The sequence below is a fragment of the Martes martes genome (assembly GCF_963455335.1).
Source record: "Martes martes genome assembly, chromosome: 14".
NCBI lineage: Eukaryota > Metazoa > Chordata > Mammalia > Carnivora > Mustelidae > Martes > Martes martes.
Genome location: NC_137902.1, coordinates 46,765,880 through 46,779,954, shown reverse-complemented (window position 1 = coordinate 46,779,954; position 14,075 = coordinate 46,765,880).

Here is a 14,075-nt window from a genome sequence, read left to right as displayed (position 1 = left end):
ATTCAAAACAACCCTGACTAGCTTCCTTCTTTTCTCTATAAATTTCCTCTCCTTTGATCTCTAGACTTGCCTCTGGTTTGGCATAGTTTGCATGTCCCAAATTGCAATTCCTTTGCTATTCCCAAATAAACTCATTTTGCTGGTGAAATAACTAGCTGTTTTACTTTTAAGGTCAACAACGTTAGTTTTCTAGGTTTGGTTATTGCTGCCTCTTGTATGGGAAATAATGGAAACTGAAAAACTAAAAATTTAATGTAAATATAATTAAATTTAATTTTTTGCTAATATCGTTGCTTCTATTCTTTTGTACGACTAGGGCAATTGCCTATCTGTTTGTTATGCAATCTTTCTTGTTTATGAAACAATTACTATTTCCCTAAAACCATTCAGAAAATGTTACGGTATTTTTATTTTGTTCATGTTGTGTAGGTCCCAGCGTATTGATGGTAATGCTCTTGCTAGAAATGCCTGAGGCACTTGCTTTTCCATATTACTTGTAGAAGCCCTACTGACATTTCCTCGGACTTGGGGCCCCTGTTGTGGCTGGGCTGGCCTTTGTGGTTCTTATGATTGCAGGATGCACTTCATAAAAAAAAAAAAATCAGGGAATATTGAGGAACAGGATTTATTACTAAAAAGTCCTGAAGGACACATAACATGCCCTAGGACTACACAGCGAGGTCACAAAGAGGTGGGGGCGGGGAGGAGAAACTGGGGCTTTGCCTTTATTACAGCCTGATGGTTGGGTGTCTTGGAGTTCCACAGCAACACACACTATTGGCTAATTTGAAGTATTAGATTGGATATCAGAGCACTGGAGGCAGGGTCACTCAAGTGGTCAGTTATCTAGGTCACTCGGTTTTCTGAAAGGGAATTTCATGACTCTGTGGCCTAGTTCTTTATCGGGTTGTTTTGCTAGTAGCTATGTCATACAGCTAGCAATATGGTTACTCAAGATGGATGTCTTTTAAAAATGAATGCCTGGGAATTCAAAAGCTTAATGTCAGGCACTTACACTACGTTTCATATAACCAAGGAGGCAGAAAGGAAGTCAGAGATGCAGAATCTTAAGAGAGGTTTACCCACCATCAGGGAAACCATATTTATGTATGCTTTCCCCAATTGCCTAATTTATCAGATCCCAACAGTAGAAGGGATCATTCCTTCAAAACTGATTGAAACATTATCTGTTTCTAGAGAGATGCTTAGGATTGATTACAAAAGGAAGAGTGATCGAATAAATATTCTCTTTTTATGTTATTTTACCTGACTAGAATATGATTATAGGGTCTTAGAGACACAGAGCAAATATATTATTCATTTTTGTATATTAATTTTTTAAAAAGGAAATGTTATCCTGATTATGAGTGATATAAACAGTGTAAAAATATTAGGCAATAAGGAAATGTATAAAGATGTTAGTGAAAGTCATCCATAATTCTGTTCTCAAGAGCTAACACTATTTGGCATGTCTTTTGAGATTTTTTTTCCCTTCTTATATGTTTCCCTAGAAAAATATGTGTTTGTGTATGATCACAAAGAGTGCGACAATATTTTACATGCTGTTTTGCAGGTTATTATTCTCATTTAATACTATACATTAGACATGTTTCAAAGCAAGTGTGACTATATGTCATAATTTTTCATGATTTTAGATTATTTTCTTTAATGGAATGGTCATAATTTAATCTTCCAAAAACTTTTATTGGGCGCTTCCAATTCCAAAAGCATTTCCAATTTTTTTATTGTCATAAACAATGCTTAGCTTTGAGCACTGTTATCTAATCTACAAAACAGGAGTAAGAAAGCCTACAACCCAGGTTTTACATGGGAGTATATAATTGAGTAAATTTATTTGAATAAAATGAAATAAGAAACTGAGTAAATCACTTGTTTGAGTAAAACAAAGTAATGCATTTTCATACACAAATTTTCATGTTATCTAGACTTTAAAGTGTGTTATTACATCTAGACTATAAATTGTATTATTATAACTAAACTGTAAAGAATGTTGTTATATGGATGGGGACTATTTACATTTATAATTTAAAATTTTCTCTACATCTGCATAAATGTAATTTCTCTTTCCTAATACTTGTGGTTTCTCTTGATTATGTTTGGCTGAGATTATTAGGTATTTCATGCAACAAACATCATGGATGATTTTTCCTATGTTGGGCACTGAGCTAACTGCTAGAGATACAATGGCTGACAAGGGAATTCTTTAATGGCATGTTCTTTAATGGCAGTTCGTTCTTTAATGGCATGAACAATCTTATGGTAGACACAGATTTTAACAAGAGGAGAAAATGAGCAAAAAATAATGAATGGGGTAAATAATGAAGGAAATGAAAATAATGAACTGGGTAAATGTTAAGAAGGAAATGAAAAAGGTTTAGAAAATGAAAATAATAGGGGGGTTGTATCAGATGACGTGATCAAGGAGCTTGTTTTCTGAAGAAATGACATTCAAACTCCGACATAAAAGATGGGAATACAAAACCATTTTAAAACACCGGGGGGGAAAAAGTAAGAAAAAAAAAGAAACTGTAGTAAGTGGGAACATTCGGGAAGGTTGGGAGGCTGGCAGAGATGAAACTAGAGTCCTACGGTGGTTTAGTATATAATGCAGGGTCCCTAAACTATAGGAAGGAGCTTTGGTTTTGTCAAAGTGCGACTGGAAAGCACAGATGTCATGGACATCTTTTACGTTTTATGTTGGAAGTTTCACTTACATTATTTTTCCTTTTATAATGGGACAAACTATTTGCAAAACATTGTCTTTCTTGATATGCCTCACCAAACACTTCATTTGTCCAGTGTGGTACCTACTTTTTAATGTTGGTAAAACATTAACTGAGAAGACTGTCTTATATTTTGTAAATTTAAATAATTGTCTCTTTGACTTTTTGTAACTTACTAAAGATGAGTTCAAATCTCTAATTATGATGGTGGATTTTTCTATTTCTTATTTTGGATCTGTCAAATTTTGCTTAACATATTTTGATACTCTCTTATTAGTTGCATACAAATTTAAAATTGTGTATCTTCCTAAAGAATTGACTGTGTTGTCATAGTGACATATCCCTTTATACTTGAGTAATATTGTTGCCTTAAAATCTTTTTTGCCTGCTATTCAGGTAGTTAGAACAGCCTTCTTTCTGTTAATGTTTCCATCGTATGACTTTTTCTTATTTGCCTGTTTTATGATTTAAAAATATATCTCTCATGTCCCCAACACAGACACACAGCTTTCCATTTGTTTTTCTCAATTATATATTTTAATTTACTGTGCTTAATCTCATCAATAATTTTTTTTATGATTTTTGGATTTTATATCCTGCTTAGAAAGACAGACTTTAGGGGCACCTGTCTGGCTCAGTTGGAAGAGCATGTGATTCTTGATCTTGGGGTCATGAGTTTGAGCCTCACATTGGGTACAGAGATGACTTGAATAAATTTTAAAAATTAAAAAAAAAAAGACTGATTTACCATGTACAAATATACTCACCCATTTTGTTCAAGTATTTTTTTTAAGACTTTATTTATTTATTTGACAGACTGAGATCACAAGTAGGCAGAGAGGCAGGCAGAGAGAGAGAGGGAAGCGGGCTCCCTGCTGAGCAGAGAGCCCGATGCGGGGCTCGATCCCAGGACCCTAGGATCATGACCTGAACCGAAGGCAGAGGCTTTAACCCACTGAGCCACCCAGGTGCCCCTCAAGTATTTTTATAGTTGTGTTTGTAAGTTTTCTTCCATTTGAAGTATTTTTCTCTGTAAGGATTGAGATAGTAATTAATGTTTTGGATGGTGGGGGTTATTGACTAGTTGATTCTGACATATCGTATGAGTTCAGAACCATGTTAGCTGATGTATAGTAAAGGTTCAGAACAATGTTGAATCTAAAATTTTCTGATATCATTTAGATAGGTTTATATGCTTCTTTTCTTTCTCTTTCAGTAATAGATGAGTATAAGTTAGGTTATATCAAAAATTGTATACTTATATAAATATAATTAAAATATGTCCTTAATATTCTAATAGTTTATATATGTATCAATATAGTGTTATTTGGCTAATCGCATCAATGCTGTTATATTTTCAAGTTGAATTTTACTCTACAACTATGTAATATGTCTTTTATCATATTGCTATTTCATTAAATTTTACTCTACATGATTTAAAAATTTCTATCGTTTTTTTCTTTTTAAAATTTGCATTTTTCTGACATATCTTTACCCATTATTTAATTCTTTAATCCTCTAGCTTTTTAAAATAAGTGATCTTGTAAGAGCATATCTTCTCTAATTCTGAGAGTCTTATTTTTTATTCAACATCCATTTGGAAACTTGCATGTACTAGGGGACATAACCTATGCATTAGTACACAACAACTCTATAGAGATATTCTTTTCTCCATTTCTCTGAGGAGAAAGTTGAATGTTAGGGATGTGAAACAAATTTCCCAGAGTCATATACCTAAACATTGTCTATCTATTGTAAAATTTCCTTAAAACATCTTATATCTATTTTCATTTCGGATTTGTATTTCTTTTTTTAAAGATTCTATTTATTTATTTGACAGAGAGAGAGAGAGAGAGAGAGAGAGAGCCCAAGCAAGGGGAGTGGCAGGCAGAGGGAGAATCAGACTCTCCACGAAGCAAGGATCCTGCTGCAGGACTCAAACCCAGGACCCTGGGATCATGACCTGCTTAACCAATTGAGGCACCCAGGTATTACCTGATTTGTATTTTTTATGCATTTTTTTAACTATGTTTTCCTCTATGGAAAACATTTTCTTTTATTTCATTTATCCTTAATTTTAGAAGACGTATATATTATTTTGATCAAACACCCATACCATAAAATTTACCCTTTCAACCATCTTTAAGTATGCAATACAATAGTGTTGACCATAGGCACATTGTTGTCTAACAGACATCAAGAACTTTTTAATTTTGCAAGACCAAAACTCTATATCCATTGAACAGCAACATCCTTTTCCCATTTATTCCCCAGAAAACACATATTCTTAAAAGTTTCTAGAGTATAGTATAATTACGTTTTTAATTGTTTATATCAAGACTATCTTTGAGGTCACCCAGTTGAAGTTTGAAATACAGGACACATTTTCTCCCTTTTCCTAACTTTGTTTCTTAATATAATCTGAACTTTCTTTCCATACAATTATTACATAATTGCTTTTGACTTATGTATTTTTAAAGAAGAATGTTTAGACCAATTTTTCAGCTTTATAACCACATTTATAATACTTAAAATTACCTCTAGTTTTAAGAGGCTGGAGCTCACTTCAAAATCATTTCTGTGACTTTCTTGTGACTTATCTCATTATTTCAATCTTTCTTTGATGATTAGAATATGTATTCAAAAATTTTTTTTCTTTTAAGCTGTGCTTAAAATACCTGCTATGCTTTTTGAGTCCTTGAATAGGTGATACTCTCTTATTGTTCTAACAATTCCCTATAAACACGTTAAGAGGTGTTTTTTATAGCAAATTAAGAGTTTGGAAGATTTTTCAACTACTGATTTCAGGTATAATATTACCTGTTTCTGTAGTTTTAATTTTTAAAAAATTTTCTTTCTATATCACATTAATCTTTAATGTAACATTTAGATCTGCTGTACTCAGTCATTATGTACACATGTAAAACCATATATATTTATAAATACAGATGTAGTTATAACTGTAGGTATAGCTATTGGCTACTTTGTTTCCACTTGCCATTTTACATAACTATGTATTTGCATAGAGACAGATACGGTTTGAGTGTGCTTGACCAGTGGACTTCAAATATTTTTTTTTAACTTCAAATATTTTTGATTGCACATATTTATCAGTAAAACTCTAAGCCTGTACCTCAAAAAGTTATATATTTATTTAACAATTTATGTATATAGTACTATCAATTCAGATATTAAACAACAAAATTCAAATTATTTGCAAATATTTTTACTAATAATTATAAATACATGAAATTTTCTTTCTGGCACCATAGTTGATGTCTGTACTTTTGTTTTTTGACTTGGTTTTCCTTTAGGCTATAAACAGGGATCACATCTTATTCACAGCTGCAACCCCACTGCCTTCCACAGTTCTGGAAACTTTTAGATGCTCAGTAAAGGATGGAATACTTTTTGGACTAATAATGGCTCATACATATGATAACGTTGAGGTAGGTATCTGGAGAGAGAAATTCATTTGCTAAAGTCACACTACCTTCATTCCAGATCAGTAAAACTGTGGCTCCATTTTCCTTTTGCATCCCAAAGTTGTTCAAAGTGGTGATGCAGAATCCAAATTTCCATGGTTTCATTATGGGGCTGTCATAGGAATTTAGAGGTAGTGGGGGACAAAGAAGCATACATTTCCATCTCCAAACAAACTTAATCAGCTTAAATTTATGTTTTTTGTTTACACAAATAAAAACAAATGATCAACATAGAAAAATAAAACCAAGATACAGTTTAAAAGTCATATCCTGGCACAATGCTGTCTTTCTGTTAAGGTACCTGTTATTATCTCTAAGTAGATTCATATATGTATGTCATAATCATATTTCATTTTGATTTCTAGCAGTAAATAGACCTCCAAATGTGAACATAATTGGTGTATAGAAGGATACACTTAGCATTTTTGTTAAAATAATGAATAAATTATATTGAATGCTTTTATATGTATTAAATATATATGATTAGTTTTTATATTAATAATCATTGATATTATTAGCTTTAATATTAAAAATATCAAGGAGAGTATAAAAACCCACAGCCTGGGATGAAGAGTTGAGACAGGACAATCTATTTCCAGGGAAAGTATTAGCTGACTTATCTATCATGTGGCAAAGCATGGCTATGATAAATGCGGTCAATTTTGATATTGCAAAATTATTGAAGTGTCCACAAGATGGCAGATCCAGAATTTAGATGATTTATTCACTGGCACTTGGCAAATATGCACAGTAAGTCTCATTTTACAACACTAATGGCTAAGCTGATTGCAACAATTAAAATTTGCATGCTTTTTAAAAAACCAACTTTCCACTTTCTGTCTTTATTAGAATACGTGTCACAACGAGCCCTTTAAGACAATAGTCAGCCTCATGCCATAATATATTGGTTAATAAAAGAGTAATCGTAACTCAGCTAATATTGTTTAGCTTTTTCTAATTACTTCAAAATGAATCACTTTGCCTCTATATGCATAACCCCAAAATACAGTTATGGTGTAACAAGATTGCTTCTCACAAAACACATGTGAAAACCACTCTTTTTAGCATTGTTGTATCTATAGTTTGGGGAGAGAAATATCTCCTCTCACACATTGCTGCATAGATCATAAATTAATAGACGGCTTAGACCTACAGAAAAGCTGAGGGATGCCTGAGTGGCTCAGTCATTGAGTGTCTGCCTTTGGCTCAGGTCATGAACCCAGGGTCCTGGGATTGAGCCCTACATCAGGCTCCCTGCTCAGTGTGGAGCCTGCTTCTCCCTCTCCTATTCCTGCCTGTGTTCTCTATCTCACTGTCAAATAAATAAATAAATAAAAATCTTAAAAGAAAAAAAAAAAGAAAAGCTGGAAGAATAGATTGATAAACCCCCCACCTAGATCTCTCAGTCATTAACATTATGCTATGTGCTCTCTCTTTCTTCATACATACATATATGATTTATATTTATGTACATATTGTAATATATATTATATATAATAGAATACCTCATATATAATATAAATATATACATATGTATACTTTATACATATATGCGTACATCGTGCTGAAATTGTTCAGCAAAAAGAAATTGTTGTGACCTTATATTAACATATACTACCATATGTTATATATAGTATATATACAATATATATTATTAGTTTTTCATGACCCTGAATTTTTGGACATTTCTAGTGTGTGTAACATATTGCACATTTTGCATATGTCTATTTCTTTGTGATTAGATTTGGGTAAAACATTATTTGCAAATCTTATATAGGTGATGTTATAAATTTCCACTTTCAACATATAAGGAGACAGTGTCAGATTGTTCTATAATCAATGATCTTAAGTCTAATCACTTTGCTGAATTGGTGACCTGTAGAACTCTCTGTTATAGGAATTCATTTTTCATTTTATAATTCATGTAAATATTCTGTGTCTTTGAGACTTCGTGAATATCTGGTTTATAAAAGTTTTTATCCACTGTTTTTTGGTATCCACTGGTCCTTTTTTGAAAGCAATTTTTATAAAGTAAAATATTAAAATATTTACCCATGCATTCATTCTATAGATATGCATTAAATGTCTTCCATGTGCATGGCTTTGTGTTGACTAATAATATAATGATAACAGGAGTGACATGTCCCTTCACTCAGGAAACAAAAGGTCCAGCAGATAAATCACTCTAAGGATTAGACACAGAATTTAATAATTTTAATAAATTTTAGTAAAAGCCGGGAGGCAAATAATCTATATTGTGAGGGAAAATAATATTTTTCTATTACATGGGAATAATTTAGATAGAGTGGCTATGGAAATTTTTTTATCAAGGTGACATTTAAACAGATCCTAAAAGTACATGAAGTGAGCAGGGTGGGGCATGGAAATTTAAGTGCTGGGGAAGAAGATTACGACAGAAATGAAAACAACTTAAATAATTTTTGAAAGATCATTTTGCCTGTGATGTTGAGAATCAATTTTGAGAGTGTAATATTAAGAGCAAAAAGACTTGTTAGAACTCTACTTAGTTAATCCGGATGGCGGATAAGGTGGAAGCTGAGGAATAGTCGGGAGATACGACTGACCCCACAGTATTCGCTAAACATAGTATTATATCTTTGTTGTCGGAAAATGTTTATATCAATGACAAAGTTCAAGATGATAAATATGTCAAGTATTTGTTTTTAAGAAATAAGGGGACTTTCATTGAGTTCCAATGGATTTGGTAGCAAGATCGCCTTTTGTTTTGGTCTGAGGGAAGCAAGGCAGCCTGTGCAAATCGGGGCATGTGGGCATGTGAGTGACTGTGGTGGACACACCCACATTGTAGGGTTGTGTTCGTGGGGTGGAAGAAAACACTGGGTAAATGGCTGCTGATCCACACATGTAAGATTATTGATACATAACATGCAAGTTTAAGGTGTACAATGTAATAATTAGATATATGTAAATATTGCAAAATGATTACCACAATAAGGTTAGTTAACACGTACATCCCCTCATATAATGACAATTTTTTGTGTGTGTTTGTGTAGCGATTGCATTTAAAATCAATTTTCTTAACAACTTTCATGTATATGACTCAGTATTGTTCATTACAATCACCATACTGTGCATTAGATCACCAGATCTCATTTATTTTACAGTTGGGAGTTTGTATACTTTGACTTTCTCTCCGCTATTCCCAACTCCCAAAACCTTGGCAACCATCACTCTACTCTCTACTTCTATGGATTCATCCTTTTTTTTAATAGGTAGGAACAAACAGAATTTGTCTTACTCTTTCTGAGTAATTTCATTTAGCTTAACACCCTCAAGGGCTATCCATGTCATTGCAAAAGGCAGAATTTCCTTCTTTAATGCTTGAGTAATATGCCATTATTATATATATATAGGTTGTATATACATATTGTATATAATATACAATGTATTTCATACTATATATATATATAACTATTTATAAAGAAGATGTCATATAGATGATAGATTGATAGATAGAGAATAGATAGACGGTAGATAGATCTATAGCACATTTTTATTCATTCATCTGTTGATAGGCACTTAGGTTGTTTCCATGTCTTGATATTGTAAATAATGCTATGATAAACATGAAGGCACATACTGCCTTTGGATACACACCCAGAACTGGGATTGCTGGATCATATTGTAGTTCTATTTTTAATTTTTTAGGAACGTCCGTACTGTTTTCAACGGTGGCTACACCAATTTGCACTCTCACCAACAGTGCCCAAAGTTCCCTCTACTCCATGACCTTGTTAACACCTATTGTTTCTTGTCATTTTGATAATAGCTATTCTAAGAGGTAAGAAGTGACATGTCATTGTGGTGTGGATTTGTATTTTCTTGATGATTAGTGCTGTGGAGCATCTTACATGTACCTATTGGCCATTTGTATGTCTTCGTTGGCAAAATGTCTCTTCAAGTTCTTTGCCCATTTTTGAATTAGATTGTTCAGTTTTATTTTTTTCTATTAGTTCTGTGAGTTCCTTATATATTTTGAAGGTCAACTCCTTATCAGGTCTATGGTTTGGAAATATTTTCTTCCATTCTGTAGGTTGCCTTTTTATTTTGCTGATTGTTTCTTTTGCTGTGTAAAAAGCTTTTTAGTTTGATGTAGTCCCACTTGTTTATTTTTGCTTTTGTTGCTTGTGCATGTGGTGTCAAGTAGAGCTTGAGATATTCTTACATGGAATTTTGTATTTATAAACATTCTAAAATACATACATCTGACTCTTTTTATATTTATAAACATTCTAAACTATATACATCTGAATCTTATTATCTTGTATTCCCTTTTCCACAGTAAACATTTGGAAGAATAATTTGTGCTTCCCCCTATATTTTCCATACTGAAAAAAAAAAAAAAGAAAAAAAAAGAAAGCTGTGGGTATTTTAAAGGAATCAAGTACAACTCTGGACCAGCTAATTCACTTAGTTCCTTTTCTGTTTGTAATTTGCTTAAATTATGACGTTTGAAACTATCTTCCAAAATTATCCCTGTTTTTTTTTTTTAATCAGTCAATTTGTCTGGGACACACCCTCTAAAATATCTACACCAAGGGCAGAACACCTTGCCTTTGTACTTAATTCTGACACTTTGAGCCCCAGTCTCTGGCTCTGAGTCATCTCAGGGGGTCCTCCCTGACCCAGATTTCAAATAGGCTAATACATATGTGATTACTAAAACCTCAAAAACAAGTCTGATGTCTCCAGATTTGTCACAAAAGATATAGAAATAACTCAATAAAGTCTCATGATGTCACTAACAAAGTAGCCATTTTCAAATTACCAGGGAACTCCTTTTTTTGTTTGTGTTTGTCTTGTTTTTTTATTTGTTTGTTTTTGGTACTGCCTTCAAAGTCTCAATACTTTTTTTTTAATGCCTTAAATCCTGGTATATCTCCACCTTTGCACAACAGATTTAACATCCACCCTCTAATTTGGGGAAATAATAAGTGATCAAGTGAGAAATTGCTGTTTAAACTTTTTTTTGAAAAAAGGATAGGAGCACCTGGGTGGCTCAGGTGCCTGCCTTCGGTCAGGTCATGATCCTGGGGTCCTGGGATTGAGCCCCGCATCGGGCTCCTGCTCAGCAGGGAGCCTGCTTCTCCCTCTCCCCCTCCCCCTGCTTATATTCTCTCTCTCTCTGTGTCTCTATCAAATAAATAAAATTTTTTTTAAAAAAAGGATAAATATATAAAACTTTTCATCCTGGAACCTGTTACTCTGAGGGTTATTTAAAAAAAAAAAATTCTCTTCCAAGATGCAAATAGCAAATTGGTCTTTCTGGGCAGGAAGCACTATTTCACTTCATCCAACTTGATTGGCCGAGTATGTTCCATCCTGTCCTGTCCTCAGCCAGGCCCATGTTGTCTTGAGAGAGCTGCTGAGAATCAACTGTGCTGCCACACATACCTTCTATTGCTCTTTCAGTAGGCAAAGCTCAGGTAGAACATAGTGTACTTCCAGGAAAAAAAAACTTGTAGTAGATATAATAAGGATATTCCATGACTGTCAGACAAAGTGTGTGACAACATAGCTGTTTTTCCTGCAGTCACAAAAAAGGAAGTATTAAGTGTAAAAATGTAGAAACCACTTTAAACTCTGAGAGATCTGCACTCAGTAGATGTGATTCAAGCTGCGATTTTCTGGATTGGAAAATAGTCCTTCCTTCTGCTTTCAAAATCTTTAGATTTTTCTCTGTCAGGGTTTGCTTTTTTCTTAATGTATTTGTTGCACAAAAGCAAGCCCAGAGCAGGAGACATAAGAGGAGAGTCAGAGGGAAGATTTGATTCTTGGAAAGAAGAGCATTTATAAGCATGTGCTCGTCCTCTTTGGAATTCTATATGCACCATGGAAGTAGAAGGACAGGGCGATTTTGTTCTTAGAGTTGCAAGGAACTTGCATTCGAGAAGCTCTGTCAATATGCTTTGTGACGTTTCAAAATTTTCTAAGTGTTTTTTGTTGTTGTTGTTGCTGTTCTATAAATAGGGGGAAGTTCTCCTTCCTGAGATACACTATAAATTTAGGTCATGTCAACATGTCAGAGGAACATGGGAAGTTCAGTGTTGGCTCTCAGCAAAATTATCAAGTCAGTGAAGTGTGTCTTTTGAAATGTAAACTTCTTCTATGTAGGCTTTCTGAACTCACCTTTAGTGCTGGACTGAGGGCAGTCCATTGTCCTTGAACACTCATTCCTCATCCCTCTTTTCCTCTTAGCTTGCCACCAGAATCTTCATTGAATTCATTGAAAAACGCTTTAAGAAATTAGAATAAGTTTGGGGGTGATATTAAGAAATAGTTGTGAATAAAGTGAAAAACTCTCTCAGACAGATGGAGAAAATTAAACTCTCTCCTGCAAACTAGTGTTCTTAATGTTGCTGACTCCATCATGAGGGTGGGATTTGGGGCATCACTAGGTGACAGCAGCGTGGAGAGGTGAGGGGAAAAATGGCTAGAACATGACCCTGTGCTTCTAGTTTAAGGACTAGGTAGAGCTCAGCATAAGCCTCTTACATAGTAACATTTCAGTGCTTATCAATTTCTATACTTTGATAATTATCATCTTCCTGAAGGAAGTAGAAGACAGAAAAGAAGGACCTGGGATTCAAATTGGAACTTTAAGAAACGGGAAAGGGAAGAGGAATCCTCATTCACGGAACCTCCACCCTGGGTCAGAGAATTCTGTTCTAGAGAATTCACATGAATGTGAATTACTCCTCCACCGTCCTGGGCGAGACGCAAAATTTCATTTAATTAACACCATTTCACAAATATGGGAACTGGCGTAGGTTACTATGTAGCCATGTCCTCATATCCAAACTGAGGAAGGGTCCAGATTATAACCCACTTCTTTTTGACTCCAAGTTTCATTTTCCCATTTCCTGTGCTGTACCGGTAAACTTGAAATCACACCCGAATCAAGAGAACGCGACACTGTCTACTGGTGAGTGATTAGTCTTGGAGCCATCTTCCAGTGTGTTTTAGAACATGGCAATCAAATGTACATGTGAGTGATGATTAGGAGCCAACAGGTACTATCGCTACCTGCTGGCGAAGTGGCAAGCTCATCAGCTTTTGTAATGTCTGGATCAGAACAAACCTGTTTTTATCCCCTGAGATGTCCCGATAACTCCTCACCCTCGGCTTCCAATTTAAGACCTTGATTACAAGTACACAACATGAAGTCCTACTCTATAGACTTGCTTTATACCGTTGGCTCCCCTTGCTCTTCGGGGTAAAAACATTTAAGACCATTGCCCCTATTGGATTCCCATCCTCTAGAATAGGTTTTCCAAATGTGTCTCTCATGTACTATTAAAAAAATGACTGGATACTTTCAAGAAGTCCTGTCCCTTACTAATCTTTTGCACAAATTAGAAAGGTGCTCTCTCTTGACTTCTGTGTCAGAAATTTGTCACAATGTGATGGTTTTGATGGAATGATCCACGTTTCTGTTTTCCAATTACTGAAAAAAAATCTACTAGTCGCCACCGTCTGTAATAGAAATGCATTGTTTTTGCACGGTGTCTGACCGAAACTATCCAGAGGGTTGGCTATAAATAGTCAACAATAATTTAATGAGCAGGTATGTGCTATGATAACTTTAGTAAACTAAAAAAGAGCAAATTTCCTTCCTTCCCAGAGCTTTGACTTTGTGGAAATCAGAAATAGTAATATAAAAAAATGAATGAGGAAAATAAACATTAAATTATGACAAGTGCTAGGAAGAGATATGAAGTTAAATATAAAACATCAGTTTTTAGAATTTACATATATTATGTATGAACATATTCTGTGCATCATGAAATGGGCACAAAAATAA